Source organism: Lucilia sericata, unplaced genomic scaffold (genome assembly GCF_015586225.1).
Source record: "Lucilia sericata isolate MDLA Ls3-8-SP2 unplaced genomic scaffold, ASM1558622v1 Contig000368F_arrow, whole genome shotgun sequence".
NCBI classification, from domain to species: domain Eukaryota; kingdom Metazoa; phylum Arthropoda; class Insecta; order Diptera; family Calliphoridae; genus Lucilia; species Lucilia sericata.
The window spans coordinates 55,988-75,455 of record NW_023994387.1 but is presented as its reverse complement, the minus strand read 5'-3'; the positions used below and the strand labels follow the sequence as shown (position 1 = coordinate 75,455).

The 19,468-nt window shown below is 30.3% G+C and overlaps 2 long non-coding RNA genes across 2 annotated transcripts; both read left to right on the top strand.

Annotated features, from left to right (window-relative positions):
• The first annotated feature begins 9,226 nt into the window (after positions 1-9,226).
• On the top strand, positions 9,227-9,624 carry LOC119604169. The gene is made up of 2 exons (XR_005231472.1): positions 9,227-9,359; positions 9,424-9,624. It is a non-coding gene; the product is annotated as an uncharacterized LOC119604169 (long non-coding RNA).
• Positions 9,625-17,799: 8,175 nt separating this feature from the next.
• Positions 17,800-18,144, top strand: LOC119604194. The gene is made up of 2 exons (XR_005231488.1): positions 17,800-17,929; positions 17,987-18,144. It is a non-coding gene; the product is annotated as an uncharacterized LOC119604194 (long non-coding RNA).
• The last annotated feature ends 1,324 nt before the right edge of the window (positions 18,145-19,468 follow it).

Genomic DNA, 19,468 nt, shown 5'->3' with positions numbered 1-19,468 from the left:
AGACCACCGTGAAATAAGACTTTACAGTTTAATTTGCGGGTACAGAGAACTTTTTCACGATTACTACACTTTTATGGGGTCTATGTTATGATCCTATATTACTAATTTTTAATACCAAATGAACCTTTTAAGCAAAAACTTGGTATTGCCTTTATAAGGCTAATCGTGTCGTATAATAAAATCCCCGTATTTTTAATGGTGAGTATAAAAACAAAAGTACTTTACACCATATTGACAATATTTTTAGGATTGACCGCAATTAAACACAATACTTATTTATATTTTTTAATAACGTATAAATCTACATAATATACATACAACGTAAGTATCAATAGTTTTGTAAGTATGATACTTTGAAACCATTTACTCATCATACTTAGAATACAACAGAATATCAATCTGTATAAACAATTTAAAACTAAGTATGAAATTATTACAGCTAATCTTGATTGCCGCTCTAATAATGTCTGGTGTACTGGGTGCACCAAAAAGAGGCGGTAAAGGTGGGATTAAAGGCAAAGGTGCAATTAAACCAGGAGGTGTAAGTTTTAAAGCAATTTCTTTTTATCATTGCATATACTTATTAATTTTCCTTTCCAGAACTCACTACACGGCAATAATAATCATCACAATCATCAGACGAATGTCAATATCCATATTAATATTGGCTAGAATCAGATATTTTCTGCGAAATGTTAATAAAAGAAATAATTATAAAAGTTGAAATAAAATTAATTTTTATACCATCCACAACCTTAAGTGGTGATAGAGGGTATATATAAGTTTGTTATGATGTGTGCAACACCAAGAAATAATCATCAGAAACCCAACAAAGGAGATATTTTCCGGGCCCTTATGAATCGATTTAGCTATGTCCTTGAAACTAAGCAAACGACATCAAATAAATTCATTAAAAAGTTTCGTTGTTATCCTAAGCAGTTAGGTATTGAAAATCAGAAAAATCGATTCACAACGTAAGAAGTTTTGAGTGAAAATTTCAGACTACCTATATATATGTATATATTTTTTCCAAATTATTAAGTTGTTTTCTCAGAAACTACCAAAGATAATTCAATTAATTTTGTTACACGTTTTTTTTTCCTAGGGATCAATTGTGTACAAAACCATAGCATAGCCCCTATACAAAGGTACATATTCCCGGAAATTAATTTATCGTTATTAACTCTCTCATATATATCGGTATCAATACAAAATTGTGTATGTAGGTAAATATAATATCAATAGAAATCATATTACCAACATAGATCTGTATCGGTCCACAATTGGTCAAAGTTGTCATATAAGGTCCACTTTTAAAAATCATTTAAACGCAATGCATATTTCATTGATAAATAAAGCTATCGCGATAAAATTTGACATGTATATGTTTTTAGAAGGGTTTGAGTATATATGAATCATTCTGCGAAATGTTTTCCGAATCGGTCCACACTTGGTCATAGCTCCCAAATAAGGTTTTCTTCCGAAAATAGCTTAAACGCACATATTTCGTTGATCAATAAAACTAGCGGGTTAAAATTTGACTTGAATATATTTTGTGTATATATAAATCATTCAGTGAAAATTTTTCCGAATCCAGTTCACAATTGGTAATAGGTCCCTTATAAGGTACACTTAAGGAAATCACTTAAAAGCACATATTTCAATGATGAAGAAAGATATCGGCATAAAATTTTACTTGAATATATTTATATAAATCATTCAGCTAAATTTTTACCGGATCGGCCCGTAATCGGTCGTATTTCCTATATAAGGTCCACTTCCGATAATCACTTAAAAGTACATATTTCTTTGATGAATAAAGCTATCGGGTTAAAATCCGACTTAAATATATTTTGTTTATGAATGTATCATTCAACGAAATTTTATTCCGGATCAGACCACAATTGTTCATAGATCCCATATAAGGTCCACTTCCGAATATCACTTAAAAGCACAATAGACAGTCAAATTGGAATTCAACATGAATGAGTTTTTTGTATATATAAATCATTATACGGATTTTTTCCGGACCGAGTCCATCATTGGTCATAGTTTCATATAAGGTTCACTTCTAAAAATCATTTAGTACCACATAATTCATTATTAAATGACTATAGCCGGATAAATCAGATAAATCATTCTGTTAAATTATTTCGGTCAAAACGGAGTCTCTTCGATTCTACTTGACAGTTCGCGTGTAGTGAACTACCACGTAAATCAACCAAATTATTTCGAATTGGTCCATTATTGGTCATAGCTCTCATATAAGGTCATCAACATTGTTTCAAAATTTTTTTTATTTATGAAAACATATCGACATCTGAATAAAGTTCGACAGGAACACGTTTTGTAAATATCATGACAAATCATTCTTCAAATGCATCGGGCCATAACAGGTCATTATACCCGTGTAAGTTAGATGGGTTTCGCTAGAAAATTGCTTTTTGATGGAGTCTATTTAAGATCCGTCATAGTCGAATAAAGCACTCTAACTTGTTTAATTAAAATAGGGTGTAAATACAGGGCGTTTTTCCAAAGTCCTAAGCGGAGATAGATGGAAAGATTTTCATCAAAGAACCCCCATCAAAACGTATGTTATAAAATAAAGTTAGTTTTGCAAGGCGGTCCACTGTATAGACCTAGGTTTTAGCCCAATATATGGGTCTAGGTCTGAGGATGCTTATAGCAACTGGAGTTAATTTTGGACCGGGCTCAACATAATTTGGAATGGTGAATAATATTTTCCAAAAAGTAGCTTTTGTCGATTTTTTTAACTCCATAATTGTTTACAATAGAAGGGTTTTCAGCAAGGGGAGTTAAATGCAGACTAGGGACCTTGTATTGGTGATATAATCAATATACCTAATCGAAATTTTAGTAGAAACATTTTGGTTTCTATACACTAGTTTGTGTCTTATAATTAATGAATCTTTAATTTAATTTATGAATCTTTAAGTTGTATTTTGGGGCGTCACTTGTATGGGGGCTAGATGATATTATAGGTAGATATTGCTTATCATGTCCGTCCTTCTATTTAAATGACGATAGGATTCACATTGAAGAAACATATATTATTGAACACATATATATATATATTAAAATTGGGCACTATCAGTTATCAATTTAACCCAATAACATACTTTGATGATGGTATTGCCGGATACAATCCAAACTTGACAATGATTTATTTTTCTCCAAATCTAGATTTCTATTTAAGTAAAATTAAACTATAAACATACTTTTATTAATATTTACAAATAGGAAAAAACTTGTGGTTTTTAGTTACAATATTAAATCTTATTAGAAGAAAATTTTATTAGCAGTATGTTAATAAATTTCATATAGAAACAAAGTTATCCGATATTCAGTAAATAAATAACGTTGTAATTTCATAAAATAAGTTTTTATAAAAAAACATGAAATTAATTAATTTAATTATTGTAATCGTTTGCATAATTATCGTTTCAAAGGAAGTTCAGGGGACTGTAAGTGGTCATTATTTTATTTGTGATGTTCTGTCATAAAGTTATTTACATAAATTTATTTCAGAATGGAAGTCATGTGATATTTACTATATATCCGAATTGCTGCAAATAAGTAGTGAATGAGAGACTGGATAACAGATCATGTGTACTCTAAAATTGTGTTTAATTATATTAATTTAAATTTAAATAGGGAGGATTTATGACCTTTCTTTGTTGAATAATTAAAATTATAATTTTGCAAATAAACAAATGAGATGTACATATAAGAAAGGGTATTTCAATATGAACGATATACGCACTTACTATTGGACCAGGTAGTAAATGAACGCTAACTGAAAAGTGAAATTGCATAGAGAATCTAGAATGATATGTCTGTTGAAAGCACGATAATGTATTGATCAGATTTGTTTGATATCCATCCATCTGTGATTTTGCATATCCCCCCATTAAGAGTCATAAATGTGTATATAAAGAAACATTTTGATGGCGAACATGGAACCATATCGAACCTCAGTCTCATATAAGATCTTTTTATACCAAATTCTTTTATAATAAACGTTTATTTATAGTTTATAAAGTACTTTTCAATGACTAATACATAAAATCTGCATTACTGGGAAGGAGGGTAGTAATGACTTACAAACAAATTTTAAATGTAAGTACTTACTTTTTAACTTTAACAATTTGTTTTCAAATATTATTTTTTACACAAATTAAAAAAGTAATATTTTTGTGTTAAAACTACAAAATAAATATACACGCCTGGTACCAAATTGACACCAAACTGTTTATAATTTTTCAATAACATCCGTACGACAACACTATGTAATGTTGACAATATTGCAACAATTCGTTGTCGAAACTTAAATTTTATACACATCCGTTGTCTTCATGTTAATAAACGTGGTAAGCTCACTATTGACAAACAATGCGCTGCCAATAGTGAGCTTACCACGTTTTTTAACATTTAGACAACGGATGTGTATAAAATTTAGATTTCGACAACGAATTGTTGCAATATTGACAAAGTTGCGACATAGTGTTGTCGTACGTATGTATATACTTTGACAACGGATGTTATTAAAAAATTATAAACTCTTTACTGTCAATTTGGTACCAGGCGTGTAGATTTCTTTTTCCCTCTGTCTATTAGTAAACGAATTAAACATTTCTTAGACGGCTATTTTTTTTTTAAAGCAAATCCGCTTTCTTAAGTCTTTATTAGGAACCGATTTAGGTATGTACTTATGTAACTTCCTATTTGTAGGCGAGTATGATGAGTACTTATCTCTAATGTCATCTTCGGGTTTAAATAATTACGTAAAATTGTGTAAGTAATTTTTAGCATTTTATTGAATTTATTTGCAGTGTAGTATTGATGTCTATATATTTGTGGTCATAATTATTATAAGCTTATAAATTTATAGTAAAATTATTAATATAGAAATTTACTAGAAACTTGATGTGAAAAGTTTCAATACAAAAACAAAGAAAACAAATAATACTTCACATTTTATTAATAAATGTCATAGAGAAACAAAGTTATAAGATTTTTATCGAATACAAAAAAAAATGAATTTCTTTAAAATAATTATTCTTGCCATTTGCCTGTCTGCCAGTTTAGGAAATGCTATAAGAAATGTAAGTTATTTGCCTTTGAATCGTATAACATTTATAAAATAATAAAAAGAAACATATTTTCAGTGTCAGAGAAACGTATGGAAGACTTTGCCAAATGGACGAAGACGGTAACTACATATGTACATATGTAGTTAACGTCTTTGTTAATATGTGTGTATTTACCCTGCAAATACTTACATTGAAGATTAATGATTTAAAAAGCTATTAAACCATTAGAATTCTAACATATTAATTTAACATGATGATGACACTGGAGACAAGTACTTACCACGCTCGCTTACAAATAATTACTTATAAATAGGAAGTTAAAAGGCGGTTTTGTTTTATTTACAAGAATTGCTCACACAGAATACGGTACTGAGCCTCTTGTTCGTTAATACGCTGAATTTTATTTATTTCTGTTTTTAAAATTACAACCTGTATATTAAGCACAACGTTTACTTGAACAATCAGACAGCCATATAGACAGCCCATTGGGAATACTTTATGTACAAATATCAGAATAAACTGTTATAGTCAAAAAACAAAAATAAATCTTAATATATCCTGAACTAAAATCTTCCATATTTAAAATTTTTATTAATTTCGATTATAAATGTATTTTTGGTAATGAAATACAGAAATGTGAGATCTCAGGTAACTAATTTTAAGGGACGCCAATCCGCATATGAAACTGAACAAAGGTAAACAAACTCCTAAACACTTCAGCTCCAACCAAACAAGTTTATAAAATACACTAGAACTTTCAATATAATACAACATTATTTTGCATATTAAATGACTATATGTACGTATACGTAATATTATTTTTCTTATATTCTACATACGGCTAGGTTGTCCTTAAATACTTAAACAAATGCGTTCTTTTATATGGGAAAACTAGGGCTTTTTGAGTCCAAACGTGAGAAATTTAGTATTAATGTTCGCCCTTTCTTAGAGCAAAATCGTAATCTCGACAAATAAAATTATGGATTTTCAGTTTTTTTTCTGTGTATTTATTAAAAACATAATTTTATTAAATCAATTAACATTAATATAACAAATAATGGCTATAGGTTTAAACGATATAGCTAACATTTGTTTCTATGATGGAAACTTAATTATTATCCTCATAATAGTGTTTTAGATTGGTTTAGTAATTCAACCAAAATTAGAAACTGTATTTGTTATACGATGTACTTTTCTATCATGTTTGCGATTAAGTACATTCTAAAAAAAAGGATTTATCTATATATATAAAATTCTTTAAAGTTAAAGAGCTGAAATTTGGACAGGAGATTGGTCTCCCACCAAAAATTCGAAATATTTAGGGGCTAAAAAGGTTAAAAACGGGTAAATTCGGTAACCTCATATCTCCTAATCTAGAAAAGATATCAGTATAAAGCTTATTGTCGTTCATTAAAAAAATAAGCGGACAGGTGTCTGGTACTTTTTTCAAATTCGGCCCCTTTACGGAATAAACGGATAAAAACTGTATTTTGGTACTTTTTTTTGCACCCCATGTATCTTTTAAACCAATGAATATACAAAAAATATTTTTGACTCCTTCATAACCTAACGAAAAAGTATACTCGGACGTTTAAGGGGTGAAAATTGTACCTATTTTTGGTACTTTTTGCATAAAGCATTGTTTCCTATGTATTGATTTGTACTTGAGAATGAATACTTATTGATGGGCTCCCACTATGACATTGCAACTTTACTTCAATAAGGAGAAAAAAGTACCTCATAAAATTGGAGAAATTTTTAGATTTAGTAACACTAAATATGCCAATGGGGTATTACTTGGAACTCTAGCACAGGTACTTTTTGAGTTTTCTATAATATTGAACCTAGAAACGTGAAATTAAGCATGTAGATCCCGGAGTAAATGAGAATCTATAAAAGGGGACTTTTTTGTATTTTTTTGTCGATTGGCACCTTTTTGAGTTTTCTATTAAATTGAACTTATTGGTACTTTATCATACTTTGACTGGTACTTTTTTAAGATTTCTATTAAATTGAACCTAGAATCATAAAATTAAACACGTAGAGGTCGGAGTAAATGAGAATCTATAAAAGAGGACTTTTTGGTACGTTTTCGTTCTTTAAAAGGTACCTTTTGAATTTTCTATAATATTGAACTTGGAAATTAAACACGTAGAGCCCGGAGTAAGTGAAAACATATAAAAGCGGTATATGATCAGGGTAGCGAAGCACACTGGGTATAATGCCGCTGCTTATTCCACACAGGGGTATAAAAAAAGATGGAGGTAAATAATTCTGTAACTACTAAACGGTTAGTCCGATTTGAATGAAATTACATGTGGAGTTAGGTGGTGTTGTCGAGTTTAAGTTCTGAACTTGGACCTCATGGAACTACCGGGGGAATGTCCAGAGGTCCCCAAAGTAAGACTCCTCGGGTATGTACAACTTTTAAAGCGATCCTATTTCTTCGTTTGTTTTCCAATTTCAAAAGCATTATTATATATAAAATTTGCAAATTTTTTTTTGCGGATCGGTCCAAAATTGGTCGTAGCTTCCATATAAGGTTTACTTCCGAAAATCGCCTGAACACACATATTTCATTGATCAATAAAACTACCGAAATAAAATTCGACTTGAATATATTTTGTGTATTAATAAATCATTCAACGAAATTTTATTCCGGATCAGTCTACAATTGGTCATAGCTCCCATGAAAGGTACACTTCGGAAAATTACGCACAAGTTCATTAAGAATCAAAGTTATCGGGATGGAATTCAACATGAATGGGTATTTGTGTCCTTCTTACATGTTTTATTTATAAATCATTATACGAAATATTTTTCGGATCGGTACATTATTGTTCATAGCTTCCATATAAGTACCACGGCTGAAAATCACTTAATACCGGACATCAAACTAGGATATAACAAGTAAGAAACTATAGTCAGGTGTGGCTGACCATATGATACCCTACACCAATTGCGAATATTAACTGTGATTTATTTTCAATAATTAAGCATTTATGTTGAATCTTATATAGGTTCCAAATAATGTCTGTTCATGTACCATAGATAGTTGTATATTAGACGTAGTTAAGAGATAAAAGTCTCAAATCGGTAGGTTGTATGGGGGCTAGGGCAGAAATTCAGCCGATCCTTATAAAATTTATTTTTGGAAATTATGTTTATGTAAAACTTATTTTTGCTAAATTTCATCGTGATAATATGGACATGTGAACGTTCAAGTCATTCTCTGAAGGGGACTTTGTATGGGGGTTAGGGTTAAAAGAGGTATGATGATTACTAAAATTGACAGTGTTATTTAGGATTACATCAAACTTAATTATGCTCATTTTTCGATAGATAGTAGTATATTAGACGTAGTTAAAAGAAAAAAAGCCCGAAATCGGTAGATCCGGTTGTATGGGGGCTAGGGCAAAACTTGGACCGATTCTTATAAAATTTATTCTCGAGATTTATGTTTATATAAAACTTATTTGTGCCAAATTATGACACTAGTGTTTATAGGTGAATTGTGGACATCCAAGTCATTTTCTGAAGGGGACTTTGTATGGGGGCTAGGGTCAAATAATTCCCGATCTTTACAAAAATCGTTAGAATTATTAAGACTTATATAAAATTAAGTTCTGCCAATTTTTGTAACATAATTTAACATTTAACATAATTATGAGGTCAAAAGCCCTATTCAGGGGTTTCATTTGTATGGGGGCTGGGTGCATAAAACTAGCTTTTGCTAAATTTTACAACGATTGCTGTATAATTTATGAATCTTTAAGCTATATTTTGGGGTATCACTTGTATGGAGGCTAGGTCATAATAGATGTTGCTTACCATGTCCGTCCGTCTGTTTAAATGAATTTTTTCACAGATATCCATTGTAAAGGTTTGTTTGCTATTGAAAATCGACACTATCACATATTTTGATGGTGGTATAGCTTGATGGCTTATAACTTTTCTCCAAATCAAGATTTCCATTTAAGTAAAATTAAACTATAAATATACATAGATTAAGTTTAACAAATAAGAAAAAAAACTTGTGGTTTTGAGTTACAATATTAAACCTTATTAAAAGAAAATTTATTAACAGTATGTAAATAGATATCATAAAGTAACAAAGTTATCCGATCTTCAGTAAATATATAACATTGTAATTTCGTAAAATAAGTTAAAAAAAACATGAAATTAATTAATTTAATTATTGTAATCGTTTGCATAATTATCGGTTCAAAGGAAGTTCAGGGGAATGTAAGTGGCCATTATTTTATTTGTAGTATTTTGTCATAAAGTAATTTACATAAATTTATTTCAGAATGGAAAACATGTGATATTCACCACATTTCCGAATTGCTGTAAATAAGTAGTGAATGAGAGACTGGATAAAAGATCATATGTACCCTAAAGTTGTGTTTATTTATATTAAATTAAATTCAAATAGGGAGGATTTATGATCTTTCTTTGTTGAATAATTAAAATTATAATTTTGCAATTAAACAAATGAGATGTACATATATAAAATGTTGTTTCAATTTGAACGATATACGCACTTACTATTGGACCACGTAGACTAAAAATCCAATGCTGATAATTTGAGCAGAATTAGGGAGTCTTTGCCGTACTCTACAGAGGTCAATTATGAACCGATCGTCATAAAATTTAGTTATTAGATTTTGGTTTTTTTGGTGATTAAACGATAACCGCAAATATAATGAAATTAATACTACCCAGAAAAAATGCTATTGTGCCATTTTAAGTCATTTTCATAACACGTGGATGCCATTGTAGATAAGTATACCACGCTCGGTCGAAATACAGATCTTTTATGTATATTCCATATATGAATCATATATGCATTATCTATATACAGTATTCCCTCTATTTACGTTGTTTCGATTAACGTCGTCAAAAATTTTGTTGCTCTCAACTTCGATTTGCGTCGTCATTCGATTTACGTCGCCTCTGTTGTTTATAAATGAAATGAGGGGAATTCCCTCTTTAAAAAATTTTAAAATTTTTTGTAACTATTTGAATAAAGTAAAGAAAGAGTTTTAACAATAAAAAAATATTTAATTAACAGCTTGTTTTTCTAAAATGAAAATTTGTCTTCGTTCTTAAAAATAACGAACGAAATTGGCTTTACGTTTTTGTAACGAAAAAATAAATTTTCATGTGAGTGACAACGAAAGAGCTTTATTTTTCCATATATTTTTAGTTTTTATACCCACCATCAAAAAAGATGGGGGGTATATTGATTTTGTCATTCCGTTTGTAACACATCGAAATATTGGTCATAGACCCACAAAAGTATATATATTCTTGGTCCTCATTATATTCAAAGACGATCTAGCCATGTCTGTCCGTCTGTCTGTCTGTCTGTTGAAAGCACGATAGAGTCCGAATGGAAAGAGCTAGAGGGTTGAAATTTCACGTAAATATTTCTTATAGGTAAGGTTTGTTTGGTATTGAAAATGGGCAATATCGGTCCACGTTTTCGGATAGCCCCCATACAAGTGGCCCCTCGAAATGCAGCTTTAACAGCCATAACTTGTTTAAAAATACGAATATAGCTATGAAATTCGACATAAGTAAGTTTCTTATGATCCAAAATCACTATGCAAAATTTTATGAGGATCGGTCCATAATTGACCCTACCCCCATATAAGGTCCCCTTAGAAAATGACTTTAACGCTCATTACTGGCTTAAAAATACTAGTATATAGATGAAATTCGACATAAGTAACTTTCATACGAGTCAAAATCTATCTAAAAAATTTTATGAGGATCGGTCCATGATTGGTCCCCTTCAGAAAATTGCAACGCTCATTAATGGTTTAAAAATACGAGTGTAGCGATGAAATTCGACACAAATAAATTTAATACGAACCAAATTCTGTCTACCAAATTTTATGAGGATCGACCCATAATTGACCCTACCCCCCTATATAAGGTCCCCTTCAGGAAATTACTTTAACGCTTATAACTGGCCTAAATATATGAGTATATAGATGAAATTCGACATAAGTAAGTTTCATTCGAGTCAAACGAGGTTTGATGGTGGGTATATAAGATTCGACATTGTCTATATATGTATATAAAAGAGTCCCGTTACTGACTGACTGATTCATCATCGCAAAGTACAAACGGCTAAACCTAGAATCATACAATTTTAAGATGACTTTTTCCTCTAAGGTGGGATTTTTGGAAATTTGTACATTTAGGGGTAAAAAATGGAAAAACGGGTAAAACTGGATTTCTTAATTATCTAACACAATATTAGCGATACATGAAAAGTTTTAAATATATCTGTTAAATAGATCAGATTGGTGTCTAGTACTTTTTCGAAATTCGTACTTTTATGGGATAAAAATGTACCTTTTTGGCACTTTATAACTATTCAACCAATAAACTTAATAAAATTTTTGTAAATATTTTGTATATATCTTCCAAAATTATGAGACATCAGTTTCGTACTTTTTTAAAATTCAGCCAATACACCCAAAAAGTGTAAAAGGAAAATTGTATTTTTGGTACTCTTTTTTTATTATGAAAACTTTTCCTATTTGCAAAAAGATAAAAAGTACGAACAAGGATAAAAACGCGAAATTTATTTTTATTCAAACCCATTGAGCCAATTTCTATAAAATTTTAAAAAAAAATATTTACCCACACAAAATAATCTATTGGTGTGTTATTTCAGAACTCGGGACCAAATTCGGGTAAATAGTACTATTTGAATGCATAATTGTTTCTTAAGAAAATGAAAGAAGATTTTTGTTGTTTCAGTTTTATCTGTGATATTTACATACATATATTTATTTAAACACGGAGTCATTTGCAAACATAATTCTCGAAAAAGTCTATTCCTTTTTTCCATTCTTTTTATTAGTACTTTTCGTTCATCAATTATACTTTTTGAATTTTCTATAATATTGAACACAGAAACATACAATATATATTCGAATGAGAATCTATAGAGGTATTTTATAGTACTTTCTCCTTCAAATAGTACCTTCGAAATTTACTTATTAGCAACAAATCGTGGTAAGTTCTTATTTAACTCCCTATTTGTAAGCGAGCGTGTTAGTACTTATCTACAATGGCATCCACGTGTTAAGAAAATGACTTAAAATGGCACAATAGCATTTTTTCTGGGTAGTATTAATTTGTGGTTAAAATTATTAAGAACTTATAAATTTAAAATGAAAAAATAATGTTTTAAATAGAAATTTGCAATACAAACAAGTAAGAAGTTATAGTCGGGCGTGGCCGACCATATGATACCCTACACCAATTGCGAATATTAAATGTGATTAATTTCAATAATGAAGCATTTCTGTTAATCTTATATAGGTTTCAAATAATGTCTGTTCATGTACGGTTTATGCTGGCTAGGAGAAATAAAAGACCGATTTCACACAAGGTTTACACGGTCACAAAGACGGACATAGCAGTATATTAGATTTAGTTAAAAGATAAACGGCCGAAATCGGAAGGTCCGGATGTATGGTGGCTAGGGCAGAAATTGAGCCGATCCTTATAAAATGTATTATTGGGAATTATCTATATCTATATATATAAAAATGAATGTGTGTTTGTTTGTATGTTTGTGTGTTTATAAGTTTGTATGTTTGAACGTTATAGACTACTAAACGGCTAAAACGATTTTCTTCAAATTTTCACAGCGTATTCCTGTATGTCTGGCAATAGGCTACATTTTATTTGCGATCATGGCGAAAAATGACAGTGTTATTTATAATTATATCAAACTTAGTTGTGCCAATTTTTGGGAAAATAGTAGTATATTTATCGAGTCATTTTCTGAGGGGGGCTTTGTATGGGGGTTAGGGTCAAATAATGCCCGATCTTTACGAAAATCACTAGAATTATTAAGACATATATAAAACTAAATTTTGCCAATTTTTGTAGAGATAGTAGATCATTTAACATAATTTTGAGGTCAAAAGCCCTATTCGGGGGTTCCGGTTGTATGGGGACTACGTGAAATAATGGACCGATTTCAACAATTTTCAATAGAGTTCGTCCTTGGACCAAGAAAAGCGCATGTTCCGAATTTCATTAAATTATCTAAAAAATTGCGACCTGTAGAGTGCGCACAAGGATTATATGGACACACAGACAGACGGACGGACATAGCTTAATCGACACAGGGAGTGATTCTGAGCCGATTGGTATACTTTAAGGTGAGTGTAGGACCAATATTTTTGGGTGTTACAAAGATCAGCACAAACGCATAATACCCTCCCCACTATAGTGGTGTAGGGTATAAAAATGTTTCAATGCAAAATCATTCAATAGTTCACTTTTTATAAACAAATGTCATAGAGCAACAAAGTTATAACATTTTTGTCGAATACAAAAAAAAAAAATGAAATTTTTTAAAATAATAATTTTTGCCATTTGCATTTCTGTCAGTTTAGGAAAAAATCCAAATAATGTAAGTTATCTGCCTTTGAGTCGTATAAGATTTATAAAATAATAAAAAAAAAATTTCAGCGTCAGGGGATCGTATGGAGAACTTTTCCAAATGGCCGAAGACGGTAACTACATATGTAAAAAGTATATTCAGATGAAGACATTGGATGCAAGTACTTAACACGCTCGCTTACAAATAACTACTAAAATAAGTACTTGCAAATAGGAAGTTAAAAGGCAGTTTTGTTTGATTCACAAAAATTGCTTACACACAGAATACGGTTCTGGCATATAGTAGCATATAGGCGAAAGGGATTGTCAAAGACCTAAGTCCCCTGTCAAAATCCTAACTGGTGAGAACGTATTAGTAGAAGCACAAAAATAAACACAATTGTTCAAAAGGTGCTTAATAATAAATGTATTTCTGATACGTTATTTTTTGTAGGTTATTACTGGGATTTTATATACTAGTGAATGAAAATAACAGATAATTAATTTTTTTCAGAAGATATTTCATCTTAAAACATATTATAAACACTTCTTTCTGTTAAATTTTTTCTGCACTAATGGAAAAAGAAAAAAAGTATGTGAAATACTTTTTTCATTTTCAATACGAAAATTATTAAGTTTAAGTGATAAGAAAAACTATTAAGTGTTTTATTCTCCCAGAACTCGTCTGTGTGAAGAGAATAAAAAATTTTGTTTGACAACCCCTTCAGTCTCGCCTATATCCTTACTATATGGTTCTGGGCCTCTTGTTTGTTAATTCGATGAATTTTATTTATTTCTGTTTTTAAAATTACAACCTGTATACTACGTTTACTTGAATAGACAGCCATATAGACAGCACATTGGTGTACTTTATGAACAAACATCAGAATAAACTGTTATAGTAAAAAAAATAAAAAATAAATCTTAATATATCCAGAACTAAAATTTTTGTTAATTTGGAATGTATTTTTGGTAATGAATCACAGAAATGTGAGATCCAAGGTAACCAATTTTAAGGGACGCCAATCCGCATATGAAACTGAACAAAGGTAAACATACTCCTAAACACTTCAGCTCCAACCAAACAATATACTAAAACTTTCAATATAATACAACATTATTTTGCATATTAAATTACTATATGTACGTATACGTAATATTATTTTTCTCATATTCTACAATGTAGAATCTACATACGGCTAGATTGTCCTTAAATACTTAGCAAATGTGTTCTTTTACATGGAAAAAGCTAGGACTTTTTGGGTCCAAAATGAGAACTAGAACTGAATTAGAACTGAATTAGAACTGAACTAGAACTGAACTAGAACTGAACTAGAACTGAACTAGAGCTGAACTAGAACTGAACTAGAACTGAACTAGAACTGAACTAGAACTGAACTAGAACTGAACTAGAACTGAACTAGAACTGAACTAGAACTGAACTAGAACTGAACTAGAACTGAACTAGAACTGAACTAGAACTGAACTAGAACTTAACTAGAACTGAACTAGAACTGAACTAGAACTGAACTAGAACTGAACTAGAACTGAACTAGAGCGGAACTAGAACTGAACTAGAACTGAACTAGAACGGAACTAGAACTGAACTAGATCTGAACTAGAACTGAACTAGAACTGAAATAGAACTGAACTAGAACTGAACTAGAACTGAACTAGAACTGAACTAGAACTGAACTAGAACTGAACTAGAACTGAACTGAACTAGAACGGAACTAGAACTGAACTAGATCTGAACTAGAACTGAACTAGAACTGAACTAGAACTGAACTAGAACGGAACTAGAACTGAACTAGATCTGAACTAGAACTGAACTAGAACTGAAATAGAACTGAACTAGAACTGAACTAGAACTGAACTAGAACTGAACTAGAACTGAACTAGAACTGAACTAGAACTGAACTAGAACTGAACTAGAACTGAACTAGAACTGAACTAGAACTGAACTAGATCTGAACTAGAACGGAACTAGAACTGAACTAGATCTGAACTAGAACTGAACTAGAACTGTACTAGAATTGAACTAGAACTGAACTGGAACTAAACTAGAACTAGAAGTGAGTTAATTAAGTAATATTACTTAACTACTTAATAACGACCCAGCAAAAACTTGCATGGCATGTAGAGGTTAAAACGCTAAAATTTATGTACACAATACCATATTAAGTCATTATTTTAACACGGTTATGTCATTGGAGGCAAGTACTTACCACAAACGCTTACAAGTAATTAGGAAAAGTAATCATTGTAAATCGCACGAAAAAACGTATATAGCTTTACAAGCAAGATGACTAATGAATTAGAAATATTTATATGATACTTTATTAGTAAAACCTTATTAGACTCCTTCTATGTAATGCAGATGGTATGTACTAATCATTGAAATGTAAGTTGTTGAGTAGAAACATGTCATTACGATGTATTTGCTGGGTATTTATATTTTTTAAAGTTAAAGATTTAAGAAATTTTAAGAGTCATACCCAACAACAGCAAAAAATTTTTTTATTATGTGGTAAAAAAGCTTATCAAACATTTTGTTTCTGAGGTTTAATCAGCGCTATAAAATTACTTATATACATAAATATACACATAAAGGTTTGCATCAAAGTTTAATGACTTTAATACCAGGCACATTCATATTATCCTGTCTTTTAATATAAATATCTCCGATTTTATTTTTAAATAAGAGGTTTATCGTTTCCAAACCCCGGCGCATAAGTGTTGGTACAAATAAATCCGATTGTAAATATAGAACAGGTTTCTTTATAATATATAATTGTCAAAAAAAAACCTGAAACCGCAAAGTTATAATTATATATGATTTCAAAAAAATTGAAGTTCAAGGAAGCAATGTTGATTTGTTTATATATATTGTGTTAGAGTGATATCATATGAAAGTCAATTATGGACACCAGTTGCAGAGTAAACTATATAGATTTTTTTTTAAATCATTACAAGAGAATTGTGTCAACTGTCGACGGCTATCGGGCCTGCTGTGCCTTTTTTCATGGAAAATTTTGGTGGAAAACCCTATTATCGTCTAATGTTCAGAAACTTAGTTTCAAATACGTAATTCCTTTGAATTATCTGAGGAGACACTCTTACTGCTCTCTTTAGTGTTACCCTATATGATTTTAGTGCTACTTCCCACCATAATTGACTCTAGCTTCCATATTAAGTCCAATTCTGCGGATGAAATTCGACTCGAATGTATTAATAAATATTTAAATTTAAACTATTCTGGTTTCTCTATATAATATTTATATATGTATTAATGTACCACTGTGTAGACTATAAATCATAAGTTTTCTAAATTCCTATAAAAACTATTAACACAGCAAACTAATCAATATTTCTATCGTATTTTCCATCTAGTGCAAATTAAAAATGCAATTATTTCCCTGAAATGGCTAAGATGAGACTATTGCTCATAAAGTACATAATTTCATCTCTAAATCTTCAAAATTTAAAAGCCTTAAAAAGGATAACCTGGGCATAAATCCACCACCATCAGTGGTGATATTAGTTTGTCATTCCGTGTGTAACACCAGGAAATATTCATCTGAGACCCAACAAAGTATATATATATATATATTCTGGGTCCTCATCAAATTCTGTGTCGATTAAGCTATGTACATAAATAAATTTCTCAAATACGGAAATCTCTCCATCAACTTTTATGATAATCGGCCCATAAATGACCATACCCCCCCATAAAAGGTCCTTTCAGAATAACTTTAAGGCATATTAGTGTATTAAAATCTAATGAGATTCAACATAAATAAACCTCATATTAACCAAAATCTCTCTCTCAAGGTTTTTGAGGATCGGTTCATAATTATATCTACCTCCTATATAAAAGAAGTTTGTTGGAACTAAAAATAATCTGCCAAATATTATGGTTAGACTTAGAATTTCATGGGTCTCACATGAATATATTTTGATATTACACACGGAATGACAAACTTATATATACCCTCTATCACCACTGATGTTGGTGGAGGGTATACAAAATCTGCAGAAATCAAATGAATTGTTACATTCTAAAATTTAAATGGAAATTTCTGAAATTCAACAGAAAATGTATGTTTAATTAATATATGTACATTAGTTATAATTAAATATTTAATTCATTTAAATATAAAGTTCATGGAATAAAATTACTTTTAATACATGGACGTTTAACCACAACATCGTTTTTTTTAATAAAAATTGTACTTAACATAACAATAACCCATTTTACGATTGCTATATAAACCCAGTCATCGTTTTCATTCTCATCAATCAGTTTTTAAAGTTCTGTCAAAATGAAAATATTTCAAATAATATTTGTTGTGGCCTGCGTTATAGCTGCCGTCTCTTGTAATCCCGGCAATGTAAGTTTTGATCAATATAATTAAATATTTAATAAATAACTAAAAATATTTTTGCAGAACGAAATCGGTGGAAATGGCAATACCAATAATAAGCAGAGTAATGGTGATGGCACATTTTGTGCTTTGTGCGGTTAACAGCCTTTAATGAATGAAATATTCTTGTTTTCGAAAATTAAAAATAAATAAATTTCAATGATTTCATAAAACAAGTTAAAGTTAATTGTGAACATTCAAGTCATTTTCTGAAGGGAGCTTTGTATTGGGGGCTGGGGTCGCTTTTTCTTCGATATACTAGTATATTTAAAATAATTATGAAAAATCTCTATTCGGAAACAACTCTGAAATGGGTGGTCTTTAAACTTTCATATGAACTAAATAAAAACAAATCTTAGGTATATCTGGGAAACTAATAGAGCTAGAATCTAACTGCAATATGATGTCAATACAATTAAATGTACATCTGGGAAATTATTTGAGCTATAATTAATAATTGCGACAATTATTAAGTCGCAATCAAATAAAAGGTGCAAACAAAGTGACAAAGCGGAAAGAAAAGTACTTCTATATCAGATTATAAGAAAGTCATTACCAGAATACTTTTAAGTAATTCAGACGATAAGTAGTAGTCATTGAAAATTAAGTAGTTATAGAAGTACAACCCATTACCGAGTTTTTGCTGGGTAGTTTAAAGTATTTTAATACATGGAAGTTTAATAACAACATAGTTTTTTATACCCTCCGCCACTATCAGTGGTAATAGAGGGTATATATAAGTTTCCCATTCCGTGTGTAACACCAAGAAATATAAGTATATATTTCGAGTCCTTATCAAATTCTAAGTCGATTTAGTTATATTCTTCTGTCCGTCCATCCGTCCGTCTGTCTGTCTGTGTAAAACACGCTCACATAAAAAACGATTCTAAGTAAATTTATAAAATTTGGCCTATTCTGTTTGGTATTGAAAATGTGCAAATCGGTTTACATCGGAAAGTGTTATGAATCAAAATTTGAAAAAAAAAACTCCGAAAAAATTAAGCTTGTGTTAAATTCTAATACAATTTTTACAAAAACTATGCGATATAATTTCATAAAAATCAGCACATAATTGTTTCTATATGAAAGCCTGATTCCTGTTAAAAATGGGCAGAATCGGTCCACAATTTCATACACCTGCCATACAAATGTCCTTATTCCCGGAAAGTGCATTAATTGTAACTTCCCGTAGAATGACAATATCTTTACAAACTTTAACAAGTAAAAGTTTTATGTCAATTGAATTCATATAGAGAAAAATTTTTCTGAATCGGTCCATAATTGGCCGTATCTCCCATATAAGGTCCCCTCCCTAAAATCACCTAAGCTACATTACACGTTACCAAATAATGATATCTAATATCTAAATTTTTTTCACGATCGGTCCATATTTGGTCATAGCTCCCATACAAGGTCTCCTCCCGAAAATCCCTTAAACGCACATAACTCATTATTAAATATTTATGTTTTATTTCGTTTTATTAAATCATACAAATTTTTAATTTT